The following is an 18,743-nucleotide window of genomic DNA, read 5'->3' as shown; positions in this document are numbered from 1 at the left end:
CTTTGTCGCAACAAAGCATCCTTCACTCATGCTGCCAAACATACCCTCGTAAAACTGACCATCCTACCGATCCTCGACTTCGGTGATGTCATCTATAAAATAGCCTCCAACACTCTACTCAACAAACTGGATGCAGTCTATCACAGTGCCACCCGTTTTGTCACCAAAGCCCCTACACTACCCACCATTGCGACCTGTACGCACTCGTTGGTTGGCCCCTGCTTCATACTCGTCGCCAAACCCACTGGCTACAGGTTATCTACAAGTCTCTGTTAGGTAAAGCCCCGCCTTATCTCAGCTCACTGGTCACCATAGCAGCACCCACTCGTAGCACACGCGCCAGCAGGTACAGTGGGGCAAAAAAGTATTTAGTCAGCCACCAATTGTGAAAATAAATTCATTAAAAATCCTACAATGTGATTTTCTGGATCTTTTTCCTCATTTTGTCTGTCATAGTTGAAGTGTACCTATGATAAATTACAGGCCTCTCTCATCTTTTTAAGTGGGAGAACTTGCACAATTGGTGGCTGACTAAATACTTTTTTGCCCCACTGTATATCCCACTGGTCACCCCCAAAGCCAATTCCTCCTTTGGTCGTGTTTCCTTCCAGTTCTCTGCTGCCCATGACTGGAACGAATTGCAAAAATCTCTGAAGCTAGAGACTCACATCTCCCTCACTAGCTTTAAGCACCAGCTGTCAGAGCAGTTTACAGATCACTGTACCTGTACTTAGGCTGTTTACAGATAGGTTATCTACCTACCTCATCCCGATACTGGTATTTATTTATTTTGCTCCTTTGCACCCCAGTATCTCTACCTGCACATTCATCTTCTGCCGATCTACCATTCCAGTGTTTAATTGCTACATTGTAATTACTTTGCCACCATGGCCTATTTATTTCCTTAACTTACCTCATTGGCACTCACTGTATATAGACTTTTTGTTTTCTTTTGTTCTACTGTATTATTGACTGTATGTTTTGTTTATTCCATGTGTAACTCTGTGTTGTTGTATGTGTCGATTTGCTACACTCTTATCTTGGCCAGGTCGCAGTTGCAAATGAGAACTTGTTCTCAACTAGCCTACCTGGTTAAATAAAGGTGAAATAAAAATAAAATCAGCCTTCCCACACAGGAACTCCAACAGCGTGGTTTCAGACTGCTTAGCCTCCTCCCTCTTATGTCTCTACTCATCCCTCTCCATTAAAATATGTTTTTTTAATTTACCTTTATTTAACTAGGCAAGTCGGTTAAGAACAAATTCTTATTTACAATGACGGCCTACCCCGGCCAAACCCAGACAATGCTGGGCCAATTGTGCGCCGCCCTATAGGACTCCCAACCACGGCCGGATGTGATACAGCCTGGATTCTAACCAGGAACTGTAATGACGCCTCTTGCACTGAGATGCAGTGCCTTAGATCGCTGCACCACTCTGGAGTCCCAAATGTAAACCTATTAAACATGGTCTATTTCTCTTGCTTTGGCAATGTAGACTAACAAAATTTAGAAGAAACAAATAGTTTTCAAAATTAACAGTAAATTTGTGTGAGTGATGGAGTCCAGGCCTTGGCATTGTGGGACCAGTCAGACTCAGCATTTGACCTGGGAGAGTTACTTTACCCACAGTCTCATTCTTGTAGTCACACTTGTTTCCCCTACTAAAAACAAACAAGCAGTAGCCTGCCCTGTATAGCAACCAATCATTGGACAGACAGGGTAGAACCATGAGGTTTATATAGCTCCATATAGCTGACTGTCTAGATATCATGTCGAGTTCTGACAGTCAAACACAAAACCCGCAGATTTTTTGTCTCCCCCTGCCTTTCTTTCTCCCCTACTTCTCTCTCAGCTAAGCAGGTTAACTCTTTGATGACCACCAGGCGACATCACAGAGGCTGCGGTCATAGAACAGTGTGTACTTCTGTCCGTCCTCTGTGACTGTCTGCAGTCTGGGGATGCAGGAGGCATCGTGGTTCACCACCATGATATACAGGGGCTGTCTCTTAGCCTGGTGTACCGGCAGGTAGCAACGCTTGTTGTCCATGTCATTGGCTATCACAAAGCCCTCTGCAAAGCGTAGAGCGAAAGAGAGGGATGTCCAGGACTACAATGTGTTGTTAGTGTATTATTCCTTTTCAGAAAAGATACATTCAGCAACTTATGGCCTTTTATATTCAGACACTCCAATGGATCATGTGGTTTTTTTAGATCATATTTTTGCACACGTTACCAAGGAAGGGTATGTCCATATCAGAATCGAGCATCTCGATCAAGTGGGCTGTCTTGGATCCAGGAGCAGCACACATGTCCAAAATCCTCCTGCTCCTGTTGGTGAGCCACGCTAGCTCATCTGGGTACCAACACAAAAAGGGTTAGCGGCTGTAATGCCGCGTTCACTTGCTAGTCGGAACTAGGGAACACCAAAATGTCCGACTTGCTAACTGGTTGTAGTTATACACGTACCGGGTTCAACCAGTTAGCAAGTCGGAAATGTTCTGCCCATCGATCACAACCTCCTGGATCTCCTTGAAGTACTCGTTTTTCAGACAGTGGAGGACCTACTTGGCATGGCTACAGATGGACAACACATTCCTTTCAATGCATTTTAGAGGTTTAATAGAGGGTGTTTTGGACAACAGTCTTCATAATTGTGGATCCTGATGTAGTGCAAGAGTAGCCTGGTCCTAGACCTGTGTACGCTGTCTCACTACCCCCCCTATCAATTTCAATTTTGTTCTCATTACACAGGCTGAGAAAGATCACTTTTATTAGTGCACTGTAGCAAAACAGAAAACGTTTGGCAAAGAATCAAGTGTTTCTATTGGACAAATTTAGATATGTTCCTCACCGTTTGATACCATTTTCTTCATAGTGAATACACCCCTGACCTGATGGCAGAGGTCTGGCTAAGTAGATTCCCTTCCATACCTCTTGTATCCAGTGATGCAGATGGTGGTTCTCCCTTTTTTCTTTTTTAAAAACTAGGCAAGTCAGTTAAGAACCAATTCTTATTTACAATGACGGGCTACCGGGGAACAGTGGGTGAACTGCCTTGTTCAGGGGCAGAATGACAGATTTTTACATTGTCAGCGATTCAATCCCAGCAACCTTTTGGTCACTGGCCCAACGCTCTAACCACTAGGCTACTAGCTCATGGACATGCAAATGAATGGTCATTGGAGTCGGCAAGACAGCACAAAGACATCTGGGACCAAAATACAATAGCTAAATTAGTTAAGCATGTCAAAAGGTATGATAAGCAATGAGATGTGCGATAGTAATCCAATTAAAGTTGCTGGCTCGCTATGGAGAAATTAAATCTATCTTTGACTTGGCATAACGTTACAGTAATTTGAAGCTAAGTTAGTTAGGCAGGTACAGTAACGTTCCGCTAAAGTTAGTCGGCTATCTATGATTAGCTATCAAACCTTACATCATTGTCCCTACTATCCCTTCCACCAGGCTTGCTATTGTGATGCTGCTTCTTTCTCTGTCGACTTCTCTTCCCCGTGTCGGAAACACAAAACCACTCTGGATATTAAACTACAAAGGAGAAAATTGGTGTCGTCGAAATTTTACTAACAGCGTGATTGAACTGCGAATGGTGTTGCACTCGCGTACTGCCTCTGACGAACACACATTGCTCGGTCGTCACTAGTTAACCCAGCCATAAACCCCGCCTATATATACAATTTATATTATTAAAATCGGATTTTAAACCTAACCTTAAACTCAATATTATCCTTATACCTAACCGTAAATGATTAACAAAAATCACATTTCTGTTTTCACGAAAACATTACTGTGGCTGTGTTATTTAGCGGAAACCACACTACTCGCGGACCCATTTGAGACCCCAGTTTGTCAGCCAGCAGTTTAAAAAAATGTCAGTGCAACATTTCAGCCAACTGGAGACAGACATAATTTGTTTTTTGTGTGCACTGACACCCCTTTCTCCAAAGAATGTCCGATAGTGGCTTATTCTTCGCCAGTATAGGAAACGATCATGTCTGAACAAGAGATACGAATTTAGAACAAAAACTCCAGCTTTTGCCAACATGTGTAATTGAATTAACCTAAAAGTACTGAATTTTCACATCTTTAACCACAATTTAATGATTTCTCTTGAACACACCCCAAAGTCAGGTCTATAGAATGTGGGGATTCGATTAATATCGCCCGGGCGCCCATGTAGGCGTATTTGAAAGGGTGAAAGTTGATTGCATTCGTTTTGGAACGGGTTGCTTCCGGTGCGTAAACCAGGTGCCCGGTTCAAAACCCACGGCGAAATCGTCTCAAAACAAACAAAAGTGACATAAGGAGTCATGAGGAGTAATGAGTAGGTGATTGCTTTGATACAAACGCGTTATCTGCCTCCAGAATGAAAACTACTATGAAAATTAAAACATATGGAAAATAAATGTTTTATATTTCTGCATGGTACACGATACTTCCTTGTTGGCAACATGACCGAGCAGCGCAGAATACTGTTCAATCCGAGAAGGGCGCTCCTCCCTCACCGTTTTTACACAGCACGTCACAGGCCAGGGTCCCGTGCCCTATGGCTCAGAATAATCTAATCCGCACAATGATTTATATACAGTATGCACTATTGGGTTTTTTAGTTGAATAACATTGTTCAATCTTATATCTATTGATTTATTTGGATCCAGGCTCCTTTAATTAAGTTAAATTCAAGGGTCTTTATTGACATGGGAAACACATGTTTACATGTTGTTTATAGTCCCACTGCATTGCTGTATCTTGGCCAGGTCCCAGTTGTAAATGAGAACTTGTTCTCAACTGGCCTACCTGGTTAAATTAATGTTGTAAAAAAAAAAAAAAAAATTAAATGAAAAAATAGTTAAAGTAACCTAGAGGGCAACCAGTGAGTCTGTCTCCTCTATACCATGTTTCTTGTAGGATGAGAATGTCTGTATTTCCAGTTTCTTTGATGAAGTCTGGGCTCCTGCTCTTTAGGCCAAAGGCAGATTTATTTATTTTACCTTTATTTAACCAGGCAAGTCAGTTAAGAACACATTCTTGTTTTCAATGATGGCCTAGGAACAGTGTGTTAACTGCCTGTTCAGGGGCAGAACAACAAAACACGTTAATTTGCCTTGTCAGCTCAGGGGTATGAACTTGCAACCTTCCGGTTACTAGTCCAACACTCTAACCACTAGGCTACCCTGACCTCAGACCCTGTATAATCCTGGATGAGATGAGAAAAAGCTTTGTGTTCCATAGTGTCTGGTGTGGTTTAGGCCACAACCATTACAGTAGGTGTGAGCAGAGCATGTTGAGCATCTGATACATACCTATTAGGTTGCAGGATGGGGACTGGGTGGGTGTATTAGTGGGGGTTGGGCCTGTTGCTCTGCTCATGGCCTGGGCATATGTCTGGCTGTCATGTTTATTATTATTATTATTATTATGTTGAGGTCCTTGCTGCAGGGGCTGGGCACATGGGGGGTGGAGGGGGAGGGGTAGGTCAGATCTGGGGGGTGGTCAGGGTTTGTTTGGGGTGGTCTTAGCTGGTTGGGGTGTGGCTAGTGAAGCTGTGGTCTGGGTGTAGGTCCTCTTGGTGTGGGTTCTCTCGATGCAGGTCCTTCGGGAGGGGTCCTGCAGGTCTGGGAGGGTGTCTCGCTGGTCTGGACAGGGTGTCCGTAGCTCTGTTGCTCCTGTGTGAGGTGCTGGGGCTGTGGTTGAGGGTGATGTCCTTCAGGGTCCTGGCAAAAGTTGGGATTGCTGCCCTGTACAGGTAGACCTGTTCTGTTCAAGTCCAGGTTGGAGTGGTGGGCCAGGTAGACATTAGGTTTTGAGGCACATTCCCGAGAAATGCTTGCATTCACCCGCTGTATGGTGACAAAGTGAATGTCTTTTCGTGGTAGCAGGGTGGAGATAAGCACTTGTGTGTTTGAGAAAGTGGAAGAAGCTTTTTCAATCACGCCCTTGTGCTGTGCCCATCCTTTCCTGTTGGGCCCTCAGGTAGTTTGTGCCCGTGTGAATTATAATGTGGCTGGGGGACCCTAGTCTGTCCTCTGACAACAGCTCCAGGGCATGGCTAGTGTTTGGGACAAAAGTTAGTTCTCTTGAATGTATTTGCCATTTGAGTCAATGAGGAACACAATTTCTGGCTTTTGTGTGTCCTCAGTGAATGTGTGGGGGTTGTCAGGGGGGCTGTTAGGAGTCGGTAGGGTGTGTTGGGTTGGTGGGTCCTGTGTTGTCTGTCCCATTGTAGTGTTGAGGTTGTCGTCAGGGTTTGAGGTGGTCTGTTCTGTTGGCTCCTCTGGGGGAGGGACCTGCTCTCTGTCACACCTCAGCTTTCTCACCTCCTCCTCCACTGCTGTGAGCTGTGCCATGTTTGTCTCTCTCTCCTCCTTCACTGCTGTGAGCTGTGCCATGTGTGTCTCTTCCTCCTCCTTCACTGCTGTGAGCTGTGCCATGTGTGTCTCTCTCTCCTCCACCGCTGTGAGCTGTGCCATGTGTGTCTCTCCCTCCTCCTTCACTGCTGTGAGCTGTGCCATGTGTTCCTCTCTCTCCTCCTTCACTGCTGTGAGCTGTGCCATGTGTGTCTCTCCCTCCTCCTTCACTGCTGTGAGCTGTGCCATGTGTGTCTCTCCCTCCTCCTTCACTGCTGTGAGCTGTGCCATGTGTGTCTCTCTCTCCTCCTTCACTGCTGTGAGCTGTGCCATGTGTTCCTCTCTCTCCTCCTTCAGTGCTGTGAGCTGTGCTATGTGTGTCTCTCTCCTCCTTCACTGCTGTGAGCTGTGCCATGTGTGTCTCTCTCTCCTCCTTCACTTCTGTGAGCTGTGCCATGTGTTCCTCTCTCTCCTCCTTCACTGCTGTGAGCTGTGCCATGTGTTCCTCTCTCCTCTTTAAGTTGTCTCACCTCAGTCCGGAGTGCAGCCAGCTCTGTCAGACAACTGTTCATCTCCACCTTCAGCCCTCCAGGTCTTGATGGGAGGGTGTTGTTGCGCTGGTCTGTTTCATGGGTCTGTTCTGTCTATATTGTGTGGACTAGCTCTCTGAGCTCCATCATGTCTCTCTCCAGCTCTGTGAATTTTATCCCTCTCAATGATGGAGGAGCAGTCAGTTGGGGGACCTTTGGGGTGGGGGGGGGGGGGGGACTATCCTCGTCTGCAGGACAGTTTGACGAGGTGTGATCAGACTGACTCAGGATGGGGGAGTCGTCACAGAGAGAGAGCTTTTCCTGCTGTGCTCTCTCTTTGATCCTGTATGAGTCCTACTGGAATTGCATGAGGATGCCCTGCACCATTACTGTCCCAGACATTGAGAGGTTGTTTCCAATACCCTCTCTTTTGACATAGGGGAAGTGAGCTCTTATAGCACTGTGCCATGCCAGGGGATGGTCTATGTAAAAGTCAGCAAATAGTGTCTCTGGATTGTCCTTGAGGAGCTTATTTTTGTACTCAAGAGTTTTCACACATCTCACTTCACACATCAGTGCTAATTGAAGTTGCAGCCAAGTCTGTTCTATCCTAGAAGCTTGGTACTTAGTAGCCTTATTTGCTAAGCTTTAAATAACAAAATTACCTACAGATTGTGTTTTACTTTTTGGCTTCAGAAGTAGGTTCAGGCTGAACATTGCTCACTCAGTTTTGTGTTGGATGTTATTTCAAGGTTCCGCTATGTTTCTTCTGCAGGTTTGTGTTTGTTAGAACCATCCTTTATCCTTCTTTATGATTGGACGATGGAGCTGGGCAGACCAGTTATTTGATCACGTGTACGCATGTTACTCAAGTGATGTATGTGTTAGTTATTGCAGTTTTTTTTTCAGGAGCTACCTGCTCTTCTGGTGCTACTGTGCCTTATGCTGTTGACTTCTGCTGTAAAAACCACTTATCTTCCCAATCAGTTACTGCGGTTTGGTTATTTTGCTCTGCCCAGAATACCTGCTCATACGCATTGCACCAGCAAGCCTATGGTCTGATGAGTCTTCCCAAGTGGATAGACCAAGTACCTGGTTGAGAACCACTGTTCTAGGTGACAGTGTTCAGTTCAGTCGGCAATTTGATGGCAGAAATCTCAATTGTGATTTAAAATGAAATCGGTAATAATAATGCATGTCATTGCCTAAGTGATGTCAACATTGTAACTTGTTTGTTGCCGATTTTCTACATTTATCAGAGTCCATCAGGTAGCCTGATTTCAGATGTGTCCATGTAAACAGGATTATTAAGGAAATCGTTCTTGCAAAGCATTTAAACATTTCCATCAAACTATTATATGAATCTGACTCTCCACAATAATCACATTATTGTGTGCATGTAACCGTACTCATTTGTTAAATCCACTTCCCTGTTCGGCCACTGGTCTGTCGCCATTTAGAGCTCCTGGGTTATCAGACCGACTCTTCCCTGAGGAAAGGGTCAACATACCATCGGCCCAGATGTTTGTCCTCCTCTGTCGGCGTACCTGGAATAGAGCCCGGTCTGGTCTTCTTAAGATCACCTCCAGGTATTGTTGACAAGTGGCCCCGACTCCCTGCTATCGTCTCAGGCAGAGGCTATGGCTCTCCACTCGGGATCTTCCCCCACCCGGTAGAGTCCCGTAAACTTTCCCCGGATTTATCGGCCCTTTCCCCATCTCTAAAGTCCTTAACCCCACTGCTGTTCGTCTTCTGTTTCCCAGCACCCTCTGTATACATCCCACTTTCCATGTGTCTAGGACTAAACCTCTGTCTCACAGCACTTTGTCTCCTGTTTCCACTCTGACAGAACTACATAGTTCCCTGGCTGAGATGGATGAACCTACCAGCAGGATAACAGTCTCTACAGCACTTCACCACTCTGGGCTTTATGGGATAGTGGCCAGACGGAAGCCACTGCTACGAAAAAGGCACATGGTGGCACACCTGGAGTTTGCAAAAAGGCAGGTGAAAGACTGAGGGCACAAGGCAAAATAATCTGTCTTCATGCTATGGGGATGCTTTTCAGGGACTGTGAGATTGGTAAGGATAAATAGAACAATTAATGGAGCCAAATGCAGGTTCTCATCAAGGATTTGCCTGTTTCAGAGCGCAAACATTAGACTGGGGCAAGGATGTATATTTAACAGGACAATGACCCCAAGTATAGGGTGGGAGGGAAGAGAAGGGAAAGGGGGAGAGAGGGCTGCTTAAAACAGGGAGCTTCCTATTTTCTGAGGGTGGATCCAATATTCTGTCTAAATCCAGGGTTCCAGAGAATATAGTGTCACTATAACAAAGCCATTACAACACAGCACCAGAGGGTAGGAACCAGCATTTTGTGGTGAACCGGTTGAAACCTGTCCACCTGTCACAGATTTCCTCCTCTTCGTCATCTGAGGAGGAGTAAGGATCGGACCAAAACGCAGCGTGATTAGAATACATTCTTCTTGAACGAATGAACGAACGAACGAACGAACGAACGAACGAACGAACGAACGAACGAACGAACGAACGAACGAACGAACGAACACTTAAACAACCGTGATGCTCTGACAACAAATGCGCCACAGGCAACTACACATAGACAATAACCCACAAACCACAATACAAAACAGGCTACCTAAATATGGTTCCCAATCAGAGACAACGACAAACACCTGCCCCTGATTGAGAACCATATCAGGCCAAAACACATAGAAACAGACAAACTAGACATGCAACATAGAATGCCCACTCATATCACACCATGATCAAACAAAACATAGAAACAAATGCAAATAATGGTCAGAGTGTGACACCACCTTAAAGCCTTGTAGAAATAAAGAGTTTTACTGTAGAGGCAAATGCAGTAAGTCTAGCCAAACCTTACTTTTTTGTGACCAACTTTTTAATTTAGTTCATTTTTTCAGAAGGGGGTTACTGGTATTTGTATTTGTAAATTTTTTATTTCACCTTTATTTAACCAGGTAAGCTAGTTGAGAACAAGTCTCATTTACAACTGCGACCTGGCCAAGATAAAGCAAAGCAGTGCAACACAAACAACAACACAGAGTTACACATGGAATAAACAAGCTTAGAGTCAATAACACAATAGAAAAAAAATAAAGTCTATATACAGTGTGTGCAAATGGCGTAAGGAGGTAAGGCAATAAATAGGCCATAGTAGCGAAGTTATTCACAATTCAGCATATTAACACTGGAGTGATAAATGAGCAGATGATGATGTGCAAGTAGAAATACTGGTGTGCAAAAGAGCAGAAAAGTTAATAAAATAAAAACAGTATGGGGATGAGGTAGGTAGATTGGGTGGGCTATTTACAGATGGACTATGTACAGCTGCAGCGATCGGTTAGCTGCTCAGATAGTTGATGTTTAAAGTTGGTGAGGGAAATAAAAGTCTCCAACTTCAGCAATTTTTGCAATTCGTTCCAATCACTGGCAGCAGAGAACTGGAAGGAAGGGCAGCCAAATGAGGTGTTGGCTTTGGGGATGATCAGTGAGATATACCTGCTGGAACGTGTGCTACGGGTGGGTGTTGTTATCGTGACCAGTGAACTGAGATAAGGCGGAGCTTTGGGGATGATCAGTGAGATATACCTGCTGGAACGTGTGCTACGGGTGGGTGTAGTTATCGTGACCAGTGAACTGAGATAAGGCGGAGCTTTACCTAGTATAGACTTATAGATGACCTGGAGCCAGTGGGTCTGGCGACGAATATGTAGCGAGGGCCAGCCGACTAGAGCTTACAGGTCGCAGTGGTGGGTGGTATAAGGTGATTTGGTATCAAAACAGATGGCACTGTGATAGACTGCATCCAGTTTGCTGAGTAGAGTATTGGAAGCTATTTCGTAGATGACATCGCTGAAGTTGAGGATCAGTAGGCTAGTCAGTTTTACAAGGGTAAGTTTGACGGCGTGAGTGAAGGAGGCTTTGTTGCGAAATAGAAAGCCGACTCTAGATTTGATCTTGGATTGGAGATGTTTAATATGAGTCTGGAAGGAGAGTTTACAGTCTAGCCAGACACCTAGGTATCTGTAGTTGTCCACATATTCTAGGTCAGAACCGTCCAGGGTAGTGATGCTAGTCAGCCGGGCGGGTGTGAGCAGCGAACGGTTGAAAAGCATGCATTTGGTTTTACTAGCGTTTAAGAGCAGTTGGAGGCCACGGAAGGAGTGTTGTATGGCATTGAAGCTCGTTTGGAGGTTAGTTAACACATTGTCCAAGGAAGAGCCAGATGTATACAGAATGGTGTCGTCTGCGTAGGGGTGGATCAGAGAATCACCAGCAGCAAAAGCGACATCATTGATATATACAGAGAAAAGAGTCGGCCCGAGAATTGAACCTTGTGGTACCTCCATAGAGACTGCCAGAGGTCCGGACAACAGGCCCTCCGATTTGACACACTGAACTCTATCTGTGAAGTAGTTGGTGAACCAGAGAGGCAGTCATTTGAGAAACCAAGGCTATTGAGTCTGCCGATAAGAATACGGTGTTTGACAGTCGAAAGCCTTGGCCAGGTCGATGAAGACAGCTGCACAGTACTGTGTAATATTCAATGTCAGATATATTTGCATTTCATATTTTCTTGTACCTGTGGACAAGCCACACCTAATGAAATATGTTTACATCTTGGTCATTTAGCAGACATTTTTATCCAAAGCAACTTACAGGAGCAATTGGGGTTAAGTGCCTTGCTCAAGGGCACATTGACAGATTTGGCTAGTCGGCTCAGGGATTCAAACCGGTGACTTTGCGGTTAATGGACCAATGCTCTTAACCACTAGTCTACCTGCTGCCCTGCAGAAACTGCAGGCACTCCTGGAATCCAGAAACATTCTCATTTTAGAAGAGGTTGAGGTTGAGGTGGAGGCAGTGGCTGCACAGTCTGTGTTCAAGCAGGGAGGGAGCACAGCCGCCATCTATGGTCTTGCGGTGTTTATGAATGTTATTTTTTTATGCTGCCATATTTATCCATCTATGACATCAACACTCAAAATTGAGGTTAACCTTCAGTGACTTAGAAGTGGTTTGAAACCAGAGAGACTGTGAGAAAGGATCTGAATTACAATGGTACGTTTTCACCAGAACCTGACCTGAGAGAGACCTGAAGAAATTGAAATGGGTAGATACAAACACTCCTCAAGTAAAACAATTTTCTTTCTTTTGTAATAATGGCTTTATTGAAATGTTCTACTCAACTGAGGTTTATACAATGATATTAGGGATGATCTCGTTCTCCAACTATCCAGCCACAATGAGTCAGTAGTGGTTTTGATGAAAATAATCCTGTCAAGTTTTATCAGATAAGAACAATGTAAATGCCTGATCCAAATCTTGCCATCTTATTGTCCAACATCGATGATAAGATTAGCATTCCAACATCATTTTGTTGAAATGTAATTTGCTGAGAAATTAAACGAATTGATTGCACCCAAATTGTCCATTTTAAATTATCGGGTTCATGTAATATTCAATAAATATAGCAGATCTGATTTGGTCCCCAAAAATGTATAACAATAACCAGGTGAAAGTACATGTCGGATAAATGTAATGACAGGCCTGATGGAAACAGAACATTTTAAAAGACCACTCTAATAAAAAGCCACTCTAAAATGTGCAGTTTTATCACACAACACAATGCCACAGAGGTCTCAAGTTGAGGGAGCATGCAATTGGCATGCTGACTGCAGGAATGTCCACCAGAGATATTACCAGAGAATGTAATGTTAATTTCTCTACCTTAAGCTGCCTCCAACGTCATTTTCGAGAATGAGTAGCACAAGTGACAAATCTCTGCACAAACGGTTAGAAACCGTCTAAGGTTCATCAGAGTCTTGACCTAACGGCGTCGTAACCGACTTCAGTGGGTAAATGCTCATCTTCGATGGCCCCTAGCCTGCTGGAGAAGAATGCTCTTCACGAATTCATCCAAACATGGGACCAACACTTTACATGTTGCGTTATTTTCGTTCAATGTCATTTGTATTACCATTTGCTGTTATATTGTGGAGTGACATTAATACTGTATATTTATATTTTTTTATGATGGGCAATGACATGGAAAACCTATATTGATATGAGTTGCATTTTCCCCCAAAATGATATCATATCGGTTTGAATGAATAACATTGCAACTGTGTGGCCTTCTCTTCCACAGTTTTGTGAAGTTCAGACAACTTCTTCCTGATTGCCCACTGGGCCAGGTGTGAATGTTCTGCAGGCCTAACCTACCCAACCAGTTTGAATACAATGGAAAGCCTGTTGATGGCCCATCAACAGACAAGTAAGTATGCTAATAGAGAACATGTGAGAATGTTTTGTGACTGCAGGAACAGGCATGAATGGACTTTTCTTTACATAATAGTGTTAACGGCAAGGATAAACAGATATCATGATATGCCTTGCTCATATCAAATTAATTATTGATATTGGTGGCCACCACAACATTTTTAACTAACAATAAATAAAGACTTTCAACTCTGTGTTGGCTGGCTCCCATCAATGCCTAGACCTTGGAACATTGACTCCCACAGGTGACACACGTGACACCGGCTCGAAACCTGGTTAGTCCAGTGGAGGCTCCTCAGAGCAGGAACGGAAGGACCATCCTCAGTGAATTTCTTAAAATGAAAAATGGTAAAACTTTGAAAAACTAGACAAAATATTCACATCACCAAATAATTGATTAAAACACACGGTTTTGCAGTGAAGGTCTACAGTAGCCTCAACAGCACTCTGTAGAGTAGCGCCATGGTGTAGGCGAAGGACAGCTACCTTCTGTCCTCCTCTTGGTACATTGACTTCAATACAAACTCTAGGAGGCTCTTGGTTCTCACCCCCTTCCATAGACCTACACAGGAATTATGACAACTTCCAGAGGACGTCCTCCAACCTATCAGAACACTTGCAGCATGAACTGAGATGTTGTTAACCCAATCAAAGTATCATAGAATGAATCTATTACTGAAAGCATAAGCTACAGCTAGCGAGCACTGCAGTGCATAAAATGTGGTGCGTAGTTCACTTAAAGAGAGAAAGACCATAGTTTAACAGTTTTTGACAAATTAATTTCTTCAAAAATGAAGGAGAAGCAAGAGAGGGAGAGATTGTAATTTTTTTTCAGTTTCACTTACTTAGCTAGCAAATGCAGCTGGCTAATTTAGTAACTCAGACACCCGGCTCAAACAGAGGGATTATATGTTAGCTATTTGGTTATGACTGTCCAACACAACACTGGAACTCTTCCAAGTCAAGGTAAGCTTTTAGTTTTATTAAACTATTGCCACCGGGGCCTGCCGGTGTAACTGCTTACTGACTGTCATGCATTAACGTTTTGAAATTACATGTAATTTAACCACATTTTGCAGTAGCTTGGTGGTAGTTGAACTAAATTCAAATATTGATAGTGTTTACAGTAGTTAATTACTTATTTGGTGTGTAGCTAAGAACTGGAACTACTCACAGTGCTTGCAAACTATCACGGATTACAAAGAGAAACCCACACGCAAGCTGCCAAGTGACACAAACCTACCAAACAAGCTAAATGCCTTCTATACTCACTTCAAGGCAAGCAACTCTGAACCACGCATGAGAGCACCAGCGGTTCCGGACGTCTATGTGATCACACACTCCTTAGCTGATGTGAGTAAGACCTTTAAACAGGATAACATTCACAAGGCCGCATGGACAGATGGATTTCCAGGAAGCGTACACTATGCATACGCAGACCAGCTGGCAAGTATCTTCACTTACATTTCAACCTCTCCCTGACCCTGTCGGTAAAACCTACATGTTTCAAGCAGACCACCATAGTCCCTGTGCCCAAGAACACCAAGGTAACCTGTCTAAAGGACTATCTGTTATGCAGGTGAATGAGGACCCAAAAGCGACTTGGCGAAAACAGAGTTTAATCCAGTAAAGTTACTTTACAAACAAAAGGCATAATACTACTCGTAATGACGAGAACAGACTGGAGACTTGATCAAGACCTGCAGGTTGCCTCGGGAAGGCACTTGAACGTAGCAGACTCAGACACCTGCTCACCACGCAGCATCTGAGGGAAACACGACACGACAGGGCAATACATAGACACAGCACGGTGAATAATAGACAAGGATCCGACAGGACAGGAACGGAAAACAAGGGAAGAAATAGGGACTCTAATCAGGGGAAAAGATAAGGAACAGGTGTGGGAAGACTAAATGATTGATTAGGGGAATAGGAACAGCTGGGAGCAGGAACGGAACGATAGAGAGAAGAGAGAGCGAGAGAGTGAGAGAGGGAGGGGGAGAGAGAGGGATAGAAAGAGGGAAAGAACCTAATAAGACCAGCAGAGGGAAACGAATAGAAGGGGAAGCACAGGGACAAGACATGATAATCAATGACAAAACATGACAGTACCCCCCACTCACCGAGCGCCTCCTGGCGCACTCGAGAGGAATCCTGGCGGCAACGGAGGAAATCATCAATAAGTGAACGGTCCAGCACGTCCCGAGACGGAACCCAACTCCTCTCCTCAGGACCGTAACCCTCCCAATCCACTAAGTATTGGTGACCCCGTCCCGAGAACGCATGTCCATGATCTTACGTACCTTGTAAATAGGTGCGCTCTCGACAAGGACGGGAGGGGGGGGAAGACGAACGGGGTGCGAAGAAAGGGCTTGACACAGGAGACATGGAAGACAGGATGGACGCGACGAAGATGTCGCGGAAGAAGCAGTCGCACAAGGATTGACGACCTGGGAGACACGGAACGGACCAATGAACCGCGGAGTCAACTTACGAGAAGCTGTCGTAAGAGGAAGGTTGCGAGTGGAAAGCCACACTCTCTGGCCGCAACAATACCTTGGACTCTTAATCCTGCGTTTATTGGCGGCTCTCACAGTCTGTGCCCTGTAACGGCAAAGTGCAGACCTCACCCTCCTCCAGGTGCGCTCACAACGTTGGACAAACGCTTGAGCGGAGGGAACGCTGGACTCGGCAAGCTGGGATGAGAACAGAGGAGGCTGGTAACCCAGACTACTCTGAAACGGAGATAACCCGGTAGCAGGCGAAGGAAGCGAGTTGTGAGCGTATTCTGCCCAGGGGAGCTGTTCTGCCCAAGACGCAGGGTTTCTGAAAGAAAGGCTGCGTAGTATGCGACCAATCGTCTGATTGGCCCTCTCTGCTTGACCGTTAGACTGGGGATGAAACCCGGAAGAGAGACTGACGGACGCACCAATCAAACGACAGAACTCCCTCCAAAACTGTGACGTGAATTGCGGGCCTCTGTCTGAAACGGCGTCTAACGGGAGGCCATGAATTCTGAACACATTCTCGATGATGATTTGTGCCGTCTCCTTAGCGGAAGGAAGTTTAGCGAGGGGAATGAAATGTGCCGCCTTAGAGAACCTATCGACAACCGTAAGAATCACAGTCTTCCCCGCAGACAAAGGCAGACCGGTAATGAAGTCTAGGGCGATGTGAGACCATGGTCGAGAAGGAATGGGGAGCGGTCTGAGACGACCGGCAGGAGGAGAGTTACCCGACTTAGTCTGCGCGCAGTCCGAACAAGCAGCCACGAAACGGCGCGTGTCACGCTCCTGAGTCGGCCACCAAAAGCGCTGGCGAATAGACGCAAGAGTGCCTCGAACACCGGGATGACCAGCTAACTTGGCAGAGTGAGCCCACTGAAGAACAGCCAGACGAGTGGAAACAGGAACGAAAAGGAGGTTACTAGGACAAGCGCGCGGCGACGCAGTGTGCGTGAGTGCTTGCTTAACCTGTCTTTCAATTCCCCAGACTGTCAACCCGACAACACGCCCATAAGGAAGAATCCCTCGGGATCAGTAGAAGCCACAGAAGAACTAAACAGACGGGATAAGGCATCAGGCTTGGTGTTTTTGCTACCCGGACGGTAAGAAATCACAAACTCGAAACGAGCGAAAAACAACGCCCAACGAGCTTGACGGGCATTAAGTCGTTTGGCAGAACGGATGTACTCAAGGTTCTTATGGTCTGTCCAAACGACAAAAGGAACGGTCGCCCCCTCCAACCACTGTCGCCATTCGCCTAGGGCTAAGCGGATGGCGAGCAGTTCACGGTTACCCACATCATAGTTGCGCTCAGATGGCGACAGGCGATGAGAAAAATAAGCGCAAGGATGAACCTTATCGTCAGACTGGAAGCGCTGGGATAGAATGGCTCCCACGCCTACCTCTGAAGCGTCAACCTCGACAATGAATTGTCTAGTGACGTCAGGAGTAACGAGGATAGGAGCGGACGTAAAACGTTCTTTTAGAAGATCAAAAGCTCCCTGGGCGGAAAGGACCACTTAAAACACGTCTTGACAGAAGTAAGAGCTGTGAGAGGGGCAGCAATTTGACCGAAATTACGAATGAAACGCCGATAGAAATTAGCGAAACCTAAAAGCGCTGCAACTCGACACGTGACCTTGGAACGGGCCAATCACTGACAGCTTGGACCTTAGCGGAATCCATCTGAATGCCTTCAGCGGAAATAACGGAACCGAGAAAAGTAACGGAGGAGACATGAAAAGAGCACTTCTCAGCCTTTACGTAGAGACAATTCTCTAAAAGGAGCTGTAGAACACGTCGAACGTGCTGAACATGAATCTCGAGTGACGGTGAAAAAATCAGGATATCGTCAAGATAGACAAAAACAAAGATGTTCAGCATGTCTCTCAGAACATCATTAACTAATGCCTGAAAAACAGCTGGCGCATTGGCGAGACCAAACGGCAGAACCCGGTACTCAAAATGCCCTAACGGGTGTTAAACGCCGTTTTCCACTCGTCCCCCTCTCTGATGCGCACGAGATGGTAAGCGTTACGAAGGTCCAACTTAGTAAAGCACCTGGCTCCCTACAGAATCTCGAAGGCTGATGACATAAGGGGAAGCGGATAACGATTCTTAACCGTTATGTCATTCAGCCCTCGATAATCCACGCAGGGCGCAGAGTACCGTCCTTCTTCTTAACAAAAAAGAACCCCGCCCCGGCCGGAGAGGAAGAAGGCACTATGGTACCGGCGTCAAGAGACACAGATAAATAATCCTCGAGAGCCTTACGTTCGGGAGCCGACAGAGAGTATAGTCTACCCCGAGGAGGAGTGGTCCCCGGAAGGAGATCAATACTACAATCATACGACCGGTGAGGAGGAAGGGAGTTGGCTCGGGACCGACTGAAGACCGTGCGCAGATCATGATATTCCTCCGGCACTCCTGTCAAATCGCCAGGTTCCTCCTGAGAAGTGGGGACAGAAGAAATGGGAGGGATGGCAGACATTAAACACTTCACATGACAAGAAACGTTCCAGGATAAGATAGAATTACTAGACCAATTAATAGAAGGATTATGACATACTAGCCAGGGATGACCCAAAACAACAGGTGTAAAAGGTGAACGAAAAATCAAAAAGAAATAGTCTCACTGTGGTTACCAGATACTGTGAGAGTTAAAGGTAGTGTCTCAAATCTGATACTGGGAAGATGACTACCATCTAAGGCAAACATGGGCGTAGGCTTGTCTAACTGTCTGAAAGGAATGTCATGTTTCCGAGCCCATGCTTCGTCCATGAAACAACCCTCAGCCCCAGAGTCAATCAAGGCACTGCATGTAGCACCCGAACCGGTCCAGCGTAGATGGACCGACATAGTAGTACAGGATCTAGATGAAGAGACCTGAGTAGTAGCGCTCACCAGTAGCCCTCCGCTTACTGATGAGCTCTGGCCTTTACTGGACATGAATTGACAAAATGTCCATCAAATCCGCAATAGAGGCACAGGCGGTTGGTGATCCTCCGTTCCC

At 45.5% G+C, this 18,743-nt stretch overlaps 1 pseudogene; it reads right to left on the bottom strand.

Annotated features, from left to right (window-relative positions):
• Positions 1 to 6,366, bottom strand: part of LOC124044338 — a 33,762-nt pseudogene extending 27,396 nt beyond the window's left edge.
• Positions 6,367 to 18,743: the final 12,377 nt, after the last annotated feature.

The sequence above is a fragment of the Oncorhynchus gorbuscha genome, linkage group LG09 (assembly GCF_021184085.1).
Source record: "Oncorhynchus gorbuscha isolate QuinsamMale2020 ecotype Even-year linkage group LG09, OgorEven_v1.0, whole genome shotgun sequence".
In the NCBI taxonomy this organism is placed as follows: domain Eukaryota; kingdom Metazoa; phylum Chordata; class Actinopteri; order Salmoniformes; family Salmonidae; genus Oncorhynchus; species Oncorhynchus gorbuscha.
Note: the sequence above shows the minus strand (reverse complement) of the source record. Positions and strands in the feature narration are given on the sequence as shown.